This window comes from Salvia hispanica, chromosome 4 (genome assembly GCF_029641045.1).
Source record: "Salvia hispanica isolate PSC_SH4W2 chromosome 4, Shi_PSC_v1, whole genome shotgun sequence".
Lineage (NCBI taxonomy): Eukaryota > Viridiplantae > Streptophyta > Magnoliopsida > Lamiales > Lamiaceae > Salvia > Salvia hispanica.
Window position 1 is genome coordinate 7359252 of NC_142695.1, and position 17722 is coordinate 7376973.

At 32.7% G+C, this 17722-nt stretch overlaps 3 long non-coding RNA genes across 3 annotated transcripts; all 3 read left to right on the plus strand.

Moving 5' to 3' along the window:
* Positions 1 to 2315: 2315 nt before the first annotated feature.
* LOC125192043 (uncharacterized) lies at positions 2316 to 3017 on the plus strand. The gene is made up of 2 exons (XR_007171293.2): positions 2316 to 2537; positions 2739 to 3017. It is a non-coding gene; the product is annotated as an uncharacterized LOC125192043 (long non-coding RNA).
* A 4812-nt stretch (positions 3018 to 7829) lies between these two features.
* On the plus strand, positions 7830 to 8530 carry LOC125193014 (uncharacterized). Its single transcript, XR_007171514.2, has 2 exons — positions 7830 to 7972; positions 8185 to 8530. It is a non-coding gene; the product is annotated as an uncharacterized LOC125193014 (long non-coding RNA).
* Positions 8531 to 15915: 7385 nt separating this feature from the next.
* Positions 15916 to 16501, plus strand: LOC148927166 (uncharacterized). The gene is made up of 2 exons (XR_016137615.1): positions 15916 to 16057; positions 16133 to 16501. It is a non-coding gene; the product is annotated as an uncharacterized LOC148927166 (long non-coding RNA).
* Positions 16502 to 17722: the final 1221 nt, after the last annotated feature.

The following is a 17722-nucleotide window of genomic DNA, read 5'->3' on the forward strand; positions in this document are numbered from 1 at the left end:
TCATAATCGGAAAATTAATATGTATTTGTAGTATTATTTAAAATATATTAAATGGTTTATTTTTAACGGATTCATTTTTAGTTTAATGCTTGATTGCAACAATAATTTAAATAAAGTCATTTAAATTAAATAAACTACAATTCAATTTAAGTCAAAATAAATTACAACTTGATTCATGTAGAAAAATCGGTATCTAACAAATTATAAATTTTTGTTGCAATCAAGCATTAACAATGAATGCTTAAAAATAACCATTCTATATTTTCTAAATAATACTACAAATGCATATTAATTTTCTGATTTTAATGCAATAATTTAAATAATAGTACAAAGATTTAAATAATAATACAAAGATTTAAATAATTTATTTTTAGATAACACTACAAAGATTTAAATAATTTATTTTGAGATAATAAACAAAAATTTAATAATACTACAAAAAGTTTTGGTCCTTAACAAATTACAAAAGAAGTACTCCCTCCGTCCCATAAAAGTTGAGTCGTATTCTTTTTTAGTCCGTCCCAACAAAGTTGAGTCATTTCCTTTTTTAACAAAAGACAAAACATCTAATTACTCTTACTTTATTCCATCATTTACTTTACTATCTCTTATCTTTCCTACTTTTTTTTATCTCTCTTATTTATTTAATATAAATTCTTAATTTCCGTGCCCGAAAGTTTTGTCTCAACTTTTATGGGACGGATGGAGTACATAATACATTCCAAAACCACAAGTTTGATCCTCAAATCAAACTAAATGGACAACTATACCCCTCAAGGCCCAAATGATAGAATAGTAAAAATCAGGATTTAATTTGAGATTTATAAAACTTTTAGACTAAAAATATAATTTTATAAATATTGTGTATTAAAAATGTGCAAATCGTATTTTCTGGGTACTAATTTTTTAGTTCACTCCTAAAAGAGTAGCAACATAAAAAGCTTTTGACAGCCCATACGTTGGCCCAAATATTTATCTGTATAAGAGAAGCATACCAAATAATTAATTTGCTTTGCTCTTAACTCGTGGCCCATTCCGAAATAACGCCAAGCCCAAACACCGCCGCATATTTTCATTATTATTTACTATATAATTTATATAAATTATAAAAAAAAGTTCTGATACCATTTCATTCTTGCTGTATCATATCAGGATCCTACCTACGACAAAAATTTGAGCTTATAATAAGATAAAGTGGGAGAGTATTTAAATTCATGAACAAATTTACGTGAAAAATGTAATGGTCTTTTCCGCTCTAATTGATCGGTTTGAGAGGACATAGATTGTAGCTGGTAACCTTGTTTGAAGTCCTATATATAAAATAAAAATTATATTATTTTAAAAGTGGTCTCTCTTGAGAATCATTATATTTATACTCATATTCTTGATTATTTTAATATTTTTAGAAGAAGTTGTTCGGTTGCTATGCCGTTGTGTATTCATAACTTGAGGTTTTATTTATTCGTATTTTTTTCGATTACATTTCCTTAAATGTTCAAGTCAACAAAATGTATATTCGCTCATCTCCAAAGGATTCATTAAGTTGCAATAAGTACTTTTATTAATCTTATCTTTTATTCAATAACCTTTCATTTAAAAGCTCAATCCATGACTACACATGCTAAGGTTAGTTGTATCTCTTTATTAACCATCTCACATTTATTCATATGACTAATTTAATCCTAAATGAATCCTATTACGACTTATTTCAAATTGCATCTCAAAATTATTTTGTATGTCAAGAACATATTAGATCTCATGATTATGCATTTCATCTTCACACTAGCTAATTTAATCACAAACAACTTGATTGTATCTTATCGAAGTATTATTTCTTTCTATTATCTCGTTTAACAAATCAAATTTCATCTTAAACTCATAATTTTAAATGTTAATTGATCATTTAAATCGATCATCCTAAAATTAGCTATATATGTGTAATTTGACACACAACATATATTTAATTCTCCAATACTTTACATGTATTTAACAAATAACATCCAATATGCGCATGAATTACTAAATAAGTAGACTATAATGGTGCAAATTATGTTTGTTTGTGCGAGAAGCAGGAGGCCTACATCCATGCCGAGCCCTGGCTATACAGGCCCAAAATACTAATATTTGAATTGTAAATTATTAAAAAATCTGCAATACCTCAATAATGAAAGTTTGTTATCCCTCTTCTAGAATAAGAAGACAAGGGCATTTCCTATCATTTTCCTTAATTACGTATGACATAGATGCTACTCTATTGATTGTCTAGCTAGTAGTGAAGAAACACTATGTGGAAAAACTTTTTGACGTCGTCAACTTGTCCCCCGAAATATATCTACCACTCAATAGCTCAAATTTATCTATAAATTTCTCACCAAATGCAACACAACATCACTTCATAAAACACTCAACTAAATTTTAACTTCCAAGCATGGGTAGGAACATACTTGTTTTTCTTTTGGTTCTAATTGTTCTCATAATGTCTCCCCAATCCCAAGTAGCTTTTGCCAGGAAGCTTGTGGAGACCACCAACACCAAAAGTATGCTCGATTATTTTTTTTTATTTTTATTATTAATTCAAGTATTTTTTATGATTATATAGATATATGGCCACATATGCGTGTTTAGAATATGAAAAATTGAATATGTTCATATACACACACACACAATTTTTTTGACAAGGGAATACTTTCAGTGTTTGAACATGGTTGATGGAGCTAATATAATTTTGTTTGGGACAGCCGAGGCGAAAAAGAAGACATCTTCCATCACCTATAAAACATTCAATCCACGTTCCCAACGCCGCAACTGTGAATACAACAATTCTTGCATCCGCGGAGGCGGGCCTCCTCCAGCCTAGACCGAACCATGACTACTCCAAGCCCCAACAACCAAATGCTTCCATCACAATATAAGTTAAAATAATTTCAAATAGTAAAATATTGCAAACTGTACTACTGTGTGTGTATGATAATTTGTCGATATATATGTCATTTTAATGAAACTTTTGACCGCTTTCATTACGTTGCATCGACTATCAGACACCTAGCTAGTCAATGTTTACACTTTACATGCATTTTGGGCTTAAAATTTAATGTCTTGTGTAAGTTTTGAGTTACATGAGTATGTTTAGATCTAATTCTTATCCTTTACAAGTCCACAAACTCATCAGTTGAAACCTTCATTCACGAGAATTAATCTAAAATATACTTATATTAGGCCAGAGCTCACACCCATCTGATTCCTAAATTAGATTACTTTTTTTTATAGCACTAAATACAAACTTGCAAGTGTACATGTAATCCTAGTATAGTTAAAGACAAGTGCGAATATCGAATTACGAGAATTAATAGTCAGACTAAGTACTGCACTTAGACGTTATATTATCGATGCGAGTTTTAAGAATTTATTTGATTGTAAGTAAAATTGGCAGAAAAAGTTAATTCAATATGAGTCCTACTTATATTTAATTTTATACTACCTCCGACCCTTAAAAATTGAATCTTAATAACTTTCTAATTTAGGAAGTGGACACCACTTCACTAACTCTACTTTCACTACTTTTTTTCTTCCTGTCTCTTACTTCTCTCATCTCTTTCTCACTTTACCATTTATTCTCTCTTACATTACCAATTGTGTATTAAAATCGTGCAATTTCAAAAATTTCTATATTTTTTAAGGACGTGGGTAGTAATAAAATGTGGATAAAATGAGTTAGTGGAATATGACGTCCCCTTGCCAAAAAATATAAAAGTAATATGTGACCTAAATGCTAAACACCCAAGTTAGTATATGTAGATCAAAGATAATCACAAAGAAATATGAAGTAACACCAAAGAAAACTTCTACAAAAAATGTAATAGTGGCTAATATAGACAACACACGAAGACTCCTTTTACTGAAGATCTCAAAGAAAGACTCTTAAAGGCACTTGAAATAGCCAACATGGAACACCCTAGGTCACATCGACTGCGTCATACACTAATCGCTTCAACACAACCCCTCACACACTCAAAACTTCTCGGAACACTCGGAAAACTTGGGAACCGTCAAGATCTCCTTATACCTATGGACCTGAACATAAAGGTAACCAACCTTTGCTAAGAGATGCATGCTTAAACTTACTAAAACAGAAAAAGAACGATAAAAGAAGTCAATCGGAGTAAGAATCCGAAGAGAAAGAGAGTGTGATAAAGAGAAGGCATTAGTATTATGACATAGATATATTGTGTCAAAAAAATTAAATTATTTTCTCAAATTTAATAATGATAAAAAATTGTAGATGACGGGCGTGATTGGAAGAGTAAAAAAGAATGCAGTAGTTGACTCGACTTATTTTAACACAAGTGATACCCGCAAGTGTACGGGGCTAGTGTAGCAATTAGCAAGCAAGAGTATCGTATCCCACAGAGACTAATTTGTATCAACTTAACTACCACGAACAAATATTGACTACTATCTAGAGAATCGGGAAATGTTTGGTTTTGTTCTAACACTACGGAAAGCATATAATGAACGAATAGATAAATAAAAGCAAGTAAACACGGAGTGAAAAGATATATGGAGAAAATTGTAGAACTCAAGGATCCGATGCACAACTCCAAGCTCTTATCCAATCAAATTGTCTTACCTTTTGGTGTCTCTAGAATTACTAAGTCCACCACAATTATAGATTAAACCCCCTCCCGAGGTGAGAAACCTGTAGATTAGGTGCTAGGATTGAAGTCCCCTTCTAATCCTAAAACCCCTAACTCCCAAAGCTCGATTAGGTCAAAGACCTCACTCAAAACCTCAACTCTTCCGAGTTTTATTGCATTAAGGTGTGAATTATTCTTATTTCCAAATTAATTATTTCATCTCCTGATTAATCTAATTAATCCTACACAATCAAATGGTGATCAAGCAATTGAAAGGAATAAACCCAAGAATAATCAATTAACTACAAGAGCAAGGCAAGAACAAAATTAATTGGATAAAAACTATGAAATTAGTGCATCTTCACCAAGAATTCTACAAAAAGGTGTTTAGCTACTCATGTTCTTCACAAAAACCATGTTTAAAACACAAGATTCAATGAAATACATGGAGAAAAGATTAAGATACTCCCGTGAGAATGAATCTATGGAATTGCAACTTCAATCTTCCGATTGAAAGTCTTCAATCTTCAATTCTCTCTCTCAAAGGTGTTCTTGGGGGTGTGTGTGAGTGTTGGAGGCGGTAGATGTTGAATGGATGTGAACCCTAGGCGTTTTCCCTTTAATCTTCCATCAAGAATCGCGTTTTTGCCAAAAGAATACGCCAAAATAGCGTACCCGGCCGGGTGGTCATTTTCGACCCCTTTCTGACCATTTCCCGTAGAATTACAGTACCCGGCCGGGTGAATTTACAGTGTAATAATTCACCCGGCCGGGTGTAAGTTTCTAGATAGCGCAGTGTTCTTGTAACGGCCATAACTTCTTCTACCGAACTCCGATTGAGGCGTGCAAGATACCCACGCGAAGATCTTTCGAAGACGAAGAGATTGATATGCATTATGGGCTGATTGGACTTCAAAATCTCCAGTAAATATTGTCTCAAATCAAGGCTGCTGCACATCCACATATTTTGTACCTTTTTCTACACATTCTTAACAAAATGGTCAACATGCCAATATAATAGAGAAGTATATATAAATATGTCCAATAATAGACAAAATATGATCAAATTCATATATAATCACCCTCTAAAACCATATAAAATCCAAGTATATCAGTAGTCTAGATTGAAATTTGCAAAATAATGTACTAAGGTTTTCTTATAAGTGTTCTCGTATTTTAATTTTAGTTGGTCCGTAAAAATGTTTACATTCCTGATTTCATGACTACCGTCTACTTCAGATGCCGTAAAATTGATTTCTGAAATTTTCCGATGTCAAACAGTTAATCATTTCTGGTTTATAATTTATTTATAGGTATAAGAGTACTGCGGTCGTCGCGCTGAATTACGAGATTGCAATTTACAGAACATAAAATAAAGTTCATAATTAAATCCCTGTTTAGTTTAATATGGAGTAGAAATGTAGTACTGTAGTACAGTAGTAGAATACAGTAGAGTTAAATACAATATTTTACGATATTATTGTCTACCCCCTAAGTCCTATTAGAAATGAAATGTTTCCTTTTTGGTCTGACTCATTAAAAATGAAACGTTTTCAAAAATAGAAACAATACTCTCTATTCTTTTTCTTCTATCTTACTTTACTCTCTTTTCAATAACTCACAAAACAATACTATAAAATTCCGTGCCGCATAAAGGAGTATATAATTGGGACATGATTGATTTAGTTAATTGAGGCTACTTGTGCTTTCTTACTAGCCACGTGCACGTGGAAAAGTTTTCCAACTACGTCAGCACATTTACATCAGTCTTGCAATGGTCGTGGGATGGCTTACTTAGTTAGAGACTTAGAGTATCTCAATTAGGGTTGGGGAAAAATATCGAAATACCGAAATACCGGCATTATCGTATCGAAAAAATACCGAAAATATCGGTATACCGTGACTTTTGGTATGGTATGATACCTTACCGAAAGATTCCGGTAAGGTAACGGTACGAATTTTCAAATACCGCGGTATACCGCTGCATACCGAAATTTGGTATATACCGTAAATTAAGGTATATACCGTTAACGAAGGTATATACCACAAAAATATAAACACAATTATATATAAAATATATTTTATATATTTTTAAATTATAAAATCTATTGTGAAATATAAATATATTTATGAATAAATTATATTTAATTTATTTTTAAAATTATAAAATATAAATAATATTCTAAATACTCTTATTTTCTATTTTAATTGATGTTGAAAGTCAGGTATACCGCAAAAGTAAGGTATACCGAACTTCAGTATGGTATATCGAAAATGAGGTACGGTATCGGTATGGAAATTCGTCATACCGAAAATAAGGTATACCGAAGTTCGGTATACCGAGAACTTTGGTAAGGTAAAGGTATGACTTTTTTGCATACCGTATTTATGGTAAGGTATACTGTATGGTGGTTTCGATAAGGTATACCTTGTCTACCCACCCCTAATCTCAATTCTGATCCATTTAATTAATTAAATTTACTTGTAAATGCCACGAATATACTCATCCGAAAGACCCATTTACTAAATTTCAACCTCAAATATGGGTGGGAAAGTAATTGCGTTTCTTTTTTAACATTTTGATAGTAATTGTTGTAATAATATCTCCCCAAATAGCTTTAAGAGAAAGAAGATAGCAAGAGAGTAGATTAAAAAAAAATAGTAAAAATAGTGTTAGTAGAATGTCAATTTTTGTTTAAAATAGAGATATTTTTAGGGGACACGTTAAAAAGGTAAATAAAGATATTCTTTTTGTTCGAACTATAGTTCAACTCTATTTGATCTTAATTGTGTCTTCCAAATGCTAGAAATGGCAGATTGCTCAGCAACTTCACTGCAGATGAGATTTTCACTTCAACATTTCATTGTTTTCAAATAAAAAATCACAAATTGGTATCTACACTTATTTTCATAACAAATAAATACACTTTAGTCTAAACTTTTATCTTTATTGGATCACTTTATATTGGACAACTGAAAACAGTCATACACATTAAATTAGTCAAGTAGAAGCACAAATTTCTAACATATATTAACTTTAATAATTGAGGGTCATCCTTTCTTTTTCTTACCAATGTCCATATATGTGGAAAAACTTTTTGACTAAGTCACCACATTACCCGGAAATTTCTCTACCACTCATTTACCAAAAAAATATCTATAAATTGATGATCAAATCCAACACAAAATATCATCCAAAAAGGCTCATTTAATAGTTAACATAAAAAATATGGGTGGAAAAGTAGTTTCTCTCCTAAACATTTTGGTCGTATTTGTTCTCATAATGTCTCCCCAAGTAGCTTTTGCAAGAGAACTTGCGGAGACTACCAATATCAAAAGTATGCTCTTTTCATCTCTTGTTATTATTAATTCATGTTGTTTTATGAGTATATAGATATATATGGTCACATAACTTTTTACTACTCATTCTCCATTAGATGACGAGTTACTAACCGTCATGATGTTTCAAAATTATAATATGATATTTTTATCAACAATAATTGATAAAAGTGTGCATGTATTGATGCTAATATATTTTTATTTGTGGAAGCCGAGACGAACGCCGTTGAACCAATAGGGGGGTAGGGGGGGGGGGGGGGCGAGTCATTAATCCAATCCGGGACCCAGGTTACAAGCGCCGCGAATGTAGTTACAAGAATCGTTGTTACGTAAGACCACCTTCCGCCCAGCCCAAACCTTAAGAATCCAAGCCCGAACACCCAATGTTTGAAGAGTTGAAGTACAATACTATTAAATAATTTCAAATAAAATATTTCCAAACTGTAAGGTGTTTATTATTATGCCGATGTATGTCCTTTTTTATTTTGGTTTAGTTAAAGCAATATTGTGGTCCTTGTTTAAGGTTTTATGAGTTATATGAGTATGTTTTAGGTTTACTTCTCGTTCTTTAAAATTGGCAAATTCTTCAAAACCATAATTATCAAGTTTTAAATCTAAAATGATTGTAATATCCGAGATTATCAACCCTTCAAATAAGGCAAGAAAAAATACCAAATACAAACTCAAAAGTTAGATATTGTATTACAATTGGTTGCTCCAACAATTTTTATAATATGCTCCAAAGACAAAGCAATCAATGAGATGAAATTGACATGGCGCAACCAACTACTAATTTCAACATGACCTTGAATTTATGAACTAACAAGAATATATAGGACAATGGCTCCATGATCAATTGAGATTTTTTTAGAATAATTGGGAAATGAGATGCGATATCAGTCACTCATTTTTATTAAATGAGTGGTCCAGATTTTACCACACAAAAAATATTTTTAGATTAATTTATTACTAAAGGGCAGAATGGTAATTTCATGGTAATTAAACTTGAACAACAACTCCCATCTCTTACTCTCTGCTTCTCGATCTCTCTCTCCATCTCTCATCTCTCTCCACCCGCTGCGCCTCTCTCACCTTCCTGGCACCACAGTGCCATCGCAGCTCGCCGAAGTCAGCCCCTCGCGTATCTCTCTCTCTCGTTTCTTTTCTTTTCCGACGTTTCACAACGCCATCGTTGTTTCCTGCCGGTGTACCCCTCTCAAATCAATGAGGAAGGTTTGGGGAAGGAGAAGAAGCCAAGGGGGAAAATCGATGAGGTTCGTGAATTCGCAAAGAAAATCATGAGAGAGAAGGAATCAGAGCTGCGGCGGCAATCGACGCTCGAATCGGAGGATTTACTCTCTAGCTTTCTGACAAACATGGATTTTGCATATTTTTAAGGGCTATATTTGACTCATTTTAAATGTCAATCATGCAAATTATGTTCTTAAATTGCATATGTTATACATTTGGTATTTTTAATGTGTTTGTTGATAAATGATAGAAAAAGATAGAAAAAAAGTGCAAAATGGCCAAGGTGCAGCAGTCTCTGTTCGAGCCCATTCTTCCATCAGATTTAGAGTCCAATCAGTGATTTATGCATATCATTCTCTTCCTCTTCAGAGCTTCGCGTGGATATCTCGCACGTCTCAATCGGAGTTCTGTAGAGAAAGTTATGTCTATTCTACGAACGTTGCGCAGTGCAGTCAAAGATGACGGGAATTTAGGCGGGAATTCACGGAAGAAAATATATTATTATAATGTGAAGCCCAATCTCTCCCGTTTATTGTAGGGCACGAAAATTATCAAAGCAAAACCTTTTTCCACCCTATAAATACCTCTCAACCTAATTCATATTCTTTCATCTCAGAGCCTTCAATCCTTCTCCCTCTCAACACCTTCTTCCATCCCACAATCCAAAAATAATTCATCCATCTTCCATTGGAGCGGAGCTCTGCAGATCCAGGCAAGAGAAGACTGAAGATTGAAGATTCAACCTTGGGTTTTATCAATTTCTTTCATGTCTCGTACTTTATTTGTAGTTTTTACTTGTCTATGAGTAGAATATCAATTGTGGAATTTTTGGTGAAGATATTCGATTGGTTTTCCTTGTTAGCTCTTGCAGTTATTTGATTTATCCATGTGTCTTCTATATTCAATTGATTAGCTACCTCTTGAATACATGTTAGAGTTGATTAGAGTACTCGGGAGACAAAATAGTTGACTTGGAAAATGGATAATTCACACTTTAATGCAATAGAACTCGGGAGAGTTGAGGTTTCATGTGAGGTCATTGGTCTTAACGATCTTTTAGGAGTTAGATCTAAGAATTAGAAGGGGACTTCAATTATTACACCTAATCTACAGATTTCTCACCTCGGGAGGGGGTTTAATCTAGTTAAGTGACCGACTTAATAACTCTAGAGACCGTAATTCAAGGATGTCAATTGTGTTTTGAATCCTAAAATTCTACATTCATTCGCCTGCTTTGTATCATTGTTTTTATGCTTAGAGACCGTAATTCAAGGATGTCAATTATGTTTTGAATCCTAAAATTCTACATTCATTCGCCTTCTTTGTATCATTGTTTTTATGCTTCCTTTTATTTGTTTATTTATTTCTGTCTAGTTTAATAAATCAACCCAAAACCTCCGTATCTCTAGATAGTCCAACTTCTTAGATTATTAAAGAATTAGTCCATTCTTTAGAATAAACCTTAGCCCATGCATTTAATTAAATTCTTAGTCCATACTTTAATTAATTGGTGGCTCAACCTATTACTAAAGAGGCCCAACCAAATAAAAAAAAGGGAGGCCCAATACATAATTAATTGAATAAAATGGGAGTTTGCTTTAGCCTAATTAAATCATGAGCCCACTTATGTTGCTCAATCAAATAATTGAGGATAAGTAATGGCCCGCTAAATTATTTCCACGATGATAAATTTATTTCCCGGACTTTAGTATTTACGCTCGAATAAGTTATGGTACGAAATGATGAAAAGACCTCGAGTCCATTTTAGTGCTTGAATAAAATACATAGGAGGCAACGCTCTGTCGTTAAGCGAATAATTGGTAGACCTCCATACCAAACTAAATCGCAAGACTTATTTAGTGCTCAAGGACTTTTTATGAACTTAAGAAAAAGGAATAAAATGACCATGCACTTAGGATGCATCCATGTTTAAGCTTAATGGATATCTCAAAAATCTAATTAAGTATCATTTTATTTCCTAAAGGGACGTCTTCGAACGTCATCTAAGACCGAGTTAAGGAAATTTCGGAAGGAGCTTTAGCTTTTGAGGTGGGCATTCTTTTAAAACGTGTTTCTAGTATGAAAATGTGATTCTTTGCTCAAGTATGTTGTCATGCCATGTTTTGTTTTATGATTACCTATCTGCTTGGCTATGCCAAATCAAGTTAAATCGAATTCGGGTCCCAGTAGGGCCGCAAACCCTACTCGGACTAGTGTACACATAAGGGGATCGTGAGCTAACAAAAGGGGTTGGCCGGTCCAGTGACCGTCGTGGAATGTGGCCACATTCCCGGTTCACACAAGGTTCAGATATGGTATATCTATGTTACGTGATTGCGCAATCAAATCTTTACTAAAGGAAAAGTATTTTAGTGACTCGGGTCTTTTAAGTAAAACCCCGTGATCACTCAACTGTGGCATTGACAATTTAAAATAGAACTATTTTTGGCAATGTGCCCACTGAGTATATTAAATACTCAGCCCTGCATGTTATTTTCAAATGTGCAGGTTGAATGTGGACGAGCAGGCGAAGGTGTTGGGACAAGCATTTTAAATAAGTAGTTAGGTAGCCCAAAGTAGCATGTCTTCATACGTGCTATTTTGTCTTGGACTCTTCCGCTGCAAACCTAGAATTATGTACTAGCAAGCTTTGAACTTAGTCTTGTTACTCTGATCACATTTCGACTATGTACCCATATGCCTTTGATACTTTTGATTTGAGTGATTTCATCCTTTTTATGTTGTCCCTTGATGATAGAGAATTGTTTAGTCATGAAATAGCTACGCTCACTAGCACTAGGGAGTTGTGGTCGTGACAAGATAGTATATGATGCTTAATATATGGTAGTCAGTTGCAATCTTATTCCCTATGTTCGATATCCCGGTACTGACCTTTAGCTATACTAAATCTACCATGATGCTTAGTATATGGTAGTCAGTTGCAATTTGATATGGTAGTCAGTTGCAATCTTATTCCCTGTGTTCAATAAATAGTGCACTACATCGGCGGCGCTGATGTTCTGCTGCCATCGTCGAGGTCCTGTTCTGCTTCATCCTCGCCGGAAGAGACACTACATCGGCGGCGCTGATGTCGTTGCTAAAGTGATTGTGCTGCCGTATTCGGTGGTTAGTTGTTTTCTCTTTTCTCCTAATTTGATTAGGTTTTGCTGATTCACCTCCAATTTATTATATTATCGGTTACAGTAAAATGCAGTGATGCAATCTAGCAAATTTGATTGAGCATTCTTCTTCGTGATTAGGTTGGATTGATCTGGAATTATTTGTATTCATGAAGAATGCTAATACATTCGTACTCCATTTAGCTTTGGTAGTTATTAGTAGTATTTAAGTTTTTGAGATTCAATTTGATGAAATTTTGTATCACTGATTGAAATGCTAGTGTGTGTTTGTGTGTGTGCGTTTCTCCCCAATTTTAATCATTTTATTGTGATGGACTTGATTGATTTGAAAATATTTGCCAACACAGAGATTGTGATTGGGGATTTGATGTGGCAGGCTAATTTTGAGGATGCGTTGACAATTTATATCCTCGATATTCAAATGTGAATTATAAGTATTATTTTTTAGTTGTTGACATTTTAATACGAGTTGTTGACATTCGATATTCTGGCTATTGATATATGAATTATAAGTGTTATTTGTTAGTTATTGACATTTTAATACGAGTTGTTGACATTCGATATTCTCGGTATTGATATGTGAATTATAAGTGTTATTTGTTAGTTGTTGATATTTTAATACGAGTTGTTGACATTCGATATTCTCGCCATTGATATGTGAATAATAAGTGTTATTTTTTAGTTGTTGACATTTTAATACGAGTTGTTGACATTTGATCTTTTCGGTATTGATATGTGAATTATAAGTGTTATTTTTTAGTTGTTGACATTTTAATACGAGCTGTTGACGTTTAATATTTCGGCTATTGAAATGAAATGACGATAATGCCCCCTAGTTGACATAATCTACTTGCAGTTGATATTTTGAAATGAGTGGCTGATATTGCATCTCATTTCTCAATTAAGCTAAAAAATCTCAACCTCACAAGACCCTGTATATATTATCTCCATGTTGAGATTTTACACCAATTGGTGGCTTTGTTGCAACAACACAATTAGATTTATCCAGGTTAAATTGTATGTTTGGTAGCTATATTACATAGACGTAGCTTTTGTCTTGTATTTCACATAAAGCCCAATGAAAAGGCCTGTGTTTCAACTAGAAAACTAATTTCCAATTTGGCCAAATTACAAATCGTGTCTCGAATATTGTACTGGTAATAAACACAGATTTTGCATGTTTTTAAGGACTAGATTTGACTCGTTTAAATGTTAATCATGCAAATTATGTTCCTTATACATTTTGTAATTTTGATGTGTTTATTGATAATTGATAGAAAAAGAGAATGAAAAAGGTGTAAAAAGGGAAAAGGTACATCTGCCTCAGTTCAAGCTGATTTTCCTAGCAGTTTTGGAGTTCTATCAGTAATTAATTCATATCATTGTCTTCCTCTTCGAACTTTGTTTGAGAGGATTATAGAAAGTAGCTGGTAATCTTGTTTGAAGACCTATATAATAAAAATTCTAGTATTTATTATAGCTGGTAATCTTGTTTGAAGACCTATATAATAAAAATTCTAGTATTTATTATATAGGTCTTGTTTGATGAATTGGTAATCTTGTTTGATGAATTGGTCTCTTAATTGAGAATCACTATATTTACACTTATTTTCTCGATTGTTTTAATATATTACGAAGAAGTTGTTCGGTAGCTATGGCCTATGTGTTTTCATAACTAGAGGTTTTATTTAATCATATTTTTTTTCGATTACATTTTTCTTAAATGTTCTAACTCGACAAAATGTATATTCGCTCATCTCCAAAGGATTCATTAAGTTGCTATAAGTACTTATTATTAAAAGTTATAATTAATCTTTTATCTCTTATTCAATAATCTTTTATCTCTTATTCAATAATCTTTTATTTAAAAGTCCAATCCATGAAGACACTTCATAATGCTAACCAAGATAAGATTGTACTCCCTCCGTCCCATAAAAGTTGAGACAAAACTTTTGGGCACGGAGATTAAGAATTTATATTAAATAAATAGGAGAGATAAAAAAAGTAGGAAAGATAAGAGAGAGTAAAGTAAATGATGGAATAAAGAAAGAGTGATTAGATGTTTTGTCTTTAGTTAAAAAAGGAAATGACTCAACCTTGTTGGGACGGACTAAAAAGGAATACGACTCAACTTTTATGAGACGGAGGGAGTACCTCTTTATTAATCATCTCACATTCACTTGTATGACTAATTTAATTCTAAATGAATCCTATTACAACTAACATTATTTTGTATGTCAAGATCATATTAGATTTTATGATTATACATTTCATCTTCACACTGACTAATTTAATCATAACAAACTTGATGGTGTCTTATCACATCAAATATTATATCTTTCTATTATCTTGTTTGACAAACCAAATTAATTTTAAATTCATAATTCTAAATTTTAAATGAATCCTATTACAACTAACATTATTTTGTATGTCAAGATCATACTCCCTCCGTCCCATTAAATATGCAATATTTGCTTTTCGACACGGGATTTTATATAGTATTATTTTGTGAGTTAGTGAAGAGAGAGTAGAGTAAGAAAAGAAAAAGTAGAGAGAGTATTGTTACCATTTATAGAAATGTTTCATTTTTAATGGGACATACCAAAAAGGAAAACGTTTCATTTCTAATGGGCTGGAGGGAGTATTAGATTTTATGATTATACATTTCATCTTCACACTGACTAATTTAATCATAACAAACTTGATGGTGTCTTATCACATGAAATATTATATTTTCTATTATCTTGTTTGACAAACCAAATTAATTTTAAATTCATCATTCTAAATTTTAATTGATTAAATAGTTCCTCCTAAAAATAGCTACATATGTGTAATTTTTACGTACTCCAATACTTTACACGTATTTAGCAAATACTAACATCCAATGTGCGCGGAAAATAGTGTACTACTCCACTAAACAAGTAGACAACAATGTGACATGAATATTTTGTGAACGCGTGAATACTCATTTATTTTTTTGGTAATTACCCATGTTAACCACCGGTATATCGAGTGACTATTTTTCGCGCTCATTTATTTTTTTGGTAATTACCCAGGTTAACCACCGGCATATCTAGTGACTATTTTTCGCGCTGATTTGTAGGCACCTTAATAGATGAGACAGCTGGCTCAAGGATTTAAAGCTGCTCCATACCCAAAAGGAGAGATCGATCCCTTGACCATTTGATTAGGAATGGACGAGTCTATGCCACTCGACCACGTCCCTTGAGTTTGAATACTCATTTATTTTAATGGAGCAAATTATGTTCGTTTGTGCGAGAAGCAGGAGGCCTACATCCAAGCCGAGCCTTGACTATCCAAGCCCAAAATACCAATGTTTGAATTGTAAATTATTAAAAAATATGCAATAACTCAATACTAGTGAAGAAACACTATTGAGATTCAAAATAATTGATGTTTCCTTACCCTATTCCAGTGTGCATGTGTAAAAACTTTTTGACTACGTCAACTTGTCCCCCGAAATATATCTACCACTCAATTCCTCAAATTTATTTATAAATTTATCACCAAACGCAACACAACATCACATCCAAAAACACTCAACTAAATTTTAACTTCAAAACATGGCTAGGAAAATACTTGTTTGTCTTTTGGTTGTAATTGTTCTCATAATGTCCCCCCAACCCCAAGCAGCTTTTGCCAGGAAACTTGTGGAGACTACCGACACCAAAAGTATGCTCTATTAATTTTTTGTTATAATTAATTCATGTAATTTTTATGGTTATAGATTAATTTTATTTGTGACAGCCGAGGCAAAAAAGAAAACATCAACCATCACCTATAAAGCATCTCCACCTTTCAAACGCCGCGACTGTGGCTGCAACACTATTTGCAGGAGCATCGGCGGAGGCGGGCCTCCTCCAGCCAAGACCAAACCTTGACTACTCAAGCACAAACCACCGAAAGCTTCCATCACAATATAAGTTAAATAATTCCAAATAAAATATTGCAAACTATTCTACTGTGTGTATGATTATGTCAATATATATAATTATATATATATGTATTCCATTTTAACGAAACGTTTGACCGCTTTCATTACGTTGCGCCGACTATCAGACATTTAGTCAATGTTTACATGCATCTTGGGCTTCAATAATGTCTTGTGTAGTTTTTGAGTTACATGAGTATGATTAGATCTAATTCTTATCCTTTACAAGTCCACAAACTCATCAGTTGAAACCTTCATTAACGAGAATTAATCCAAAATATACTTATATTAGGCCCTATCGTGCTCACACCCATCTGGTTCCTAAATTAAATTACTTTTTTATAGCATATTAGAAATGGGCCACTCACCCCTTAAAAGGCCTCATAAGGGAGAGGGTTATCCACACTTATATAGAGAAGCTAGGATCATCACCAAGTCGATGTGGGACAATGATTTGGAGAATTTAACACGCCCCCTCACGTGTGGGCCGGAATGACACATCGGACTTCCATCACGTGGGTAGGCAAGAGAAGAGATAAAGAGATAACCATCATCGACTTGGGCCCTGCTCTGATACCATATTAGAAATGAGCCACTCACCCCTTAAAAGACCTCATAAGAGGGAGGGTTATCCACACTTATATAGAGAAGCTAGGATCATCACCAAGCAGTGGCGTATCCAGGATTTTGGATTCGGGGGTACGAAAAAATATCTGAACAATCTTTTTCATTATCTTAAATACAAATGTCTTGTATAGACGCGAATATAACGACTAAACAAGAAATTATATAGTTTAGAAATAAATTTTTTGGACATAAAATATTTGAGTAACGTTTTAATCACTTTTTATAACATAATAGTACTAGTTTTTAGAAGTGAACCTTGTAAAAATAAACAATTTAAGCAAAATATCTATATTTTTATTTTATAGATATTTTAGTAGTTATAAATGTTTCATATAGATATGAATATAATTGCTACACCATTGTTAAAATAGTTTATAAGTAATTTTTTTATTAGTTGAGAATTTGATAATGAAGTATATATATAAACTTATTATTTCTATTGTTTTAGAAAAAAAAAGTACATCTATTCTTTCAATTGTTTGAAAAAAAATAAACAAAAAAAAAAGTAAATCCATTATTTTTAAGAAGTAAAAGACTATAGAACTTGTAATTGTTTGAATAAAATAAAACATGAAAAAAAGTAAACAAATTGTATTAACAAAACAAAACAGAAAAAAATTTGAAATACATAACATGATATAGAAACTTTAATTGTTAGAATAAAAGAACTGAGAAGAAAAAGGTATAAAATCAAAACATAAAAGAATTGGGAGAAAAAAAAGGTATACATCACAAAATGAAGAAAAAAGGTGCAGAAATCAAAACATAAAAAAATGAGT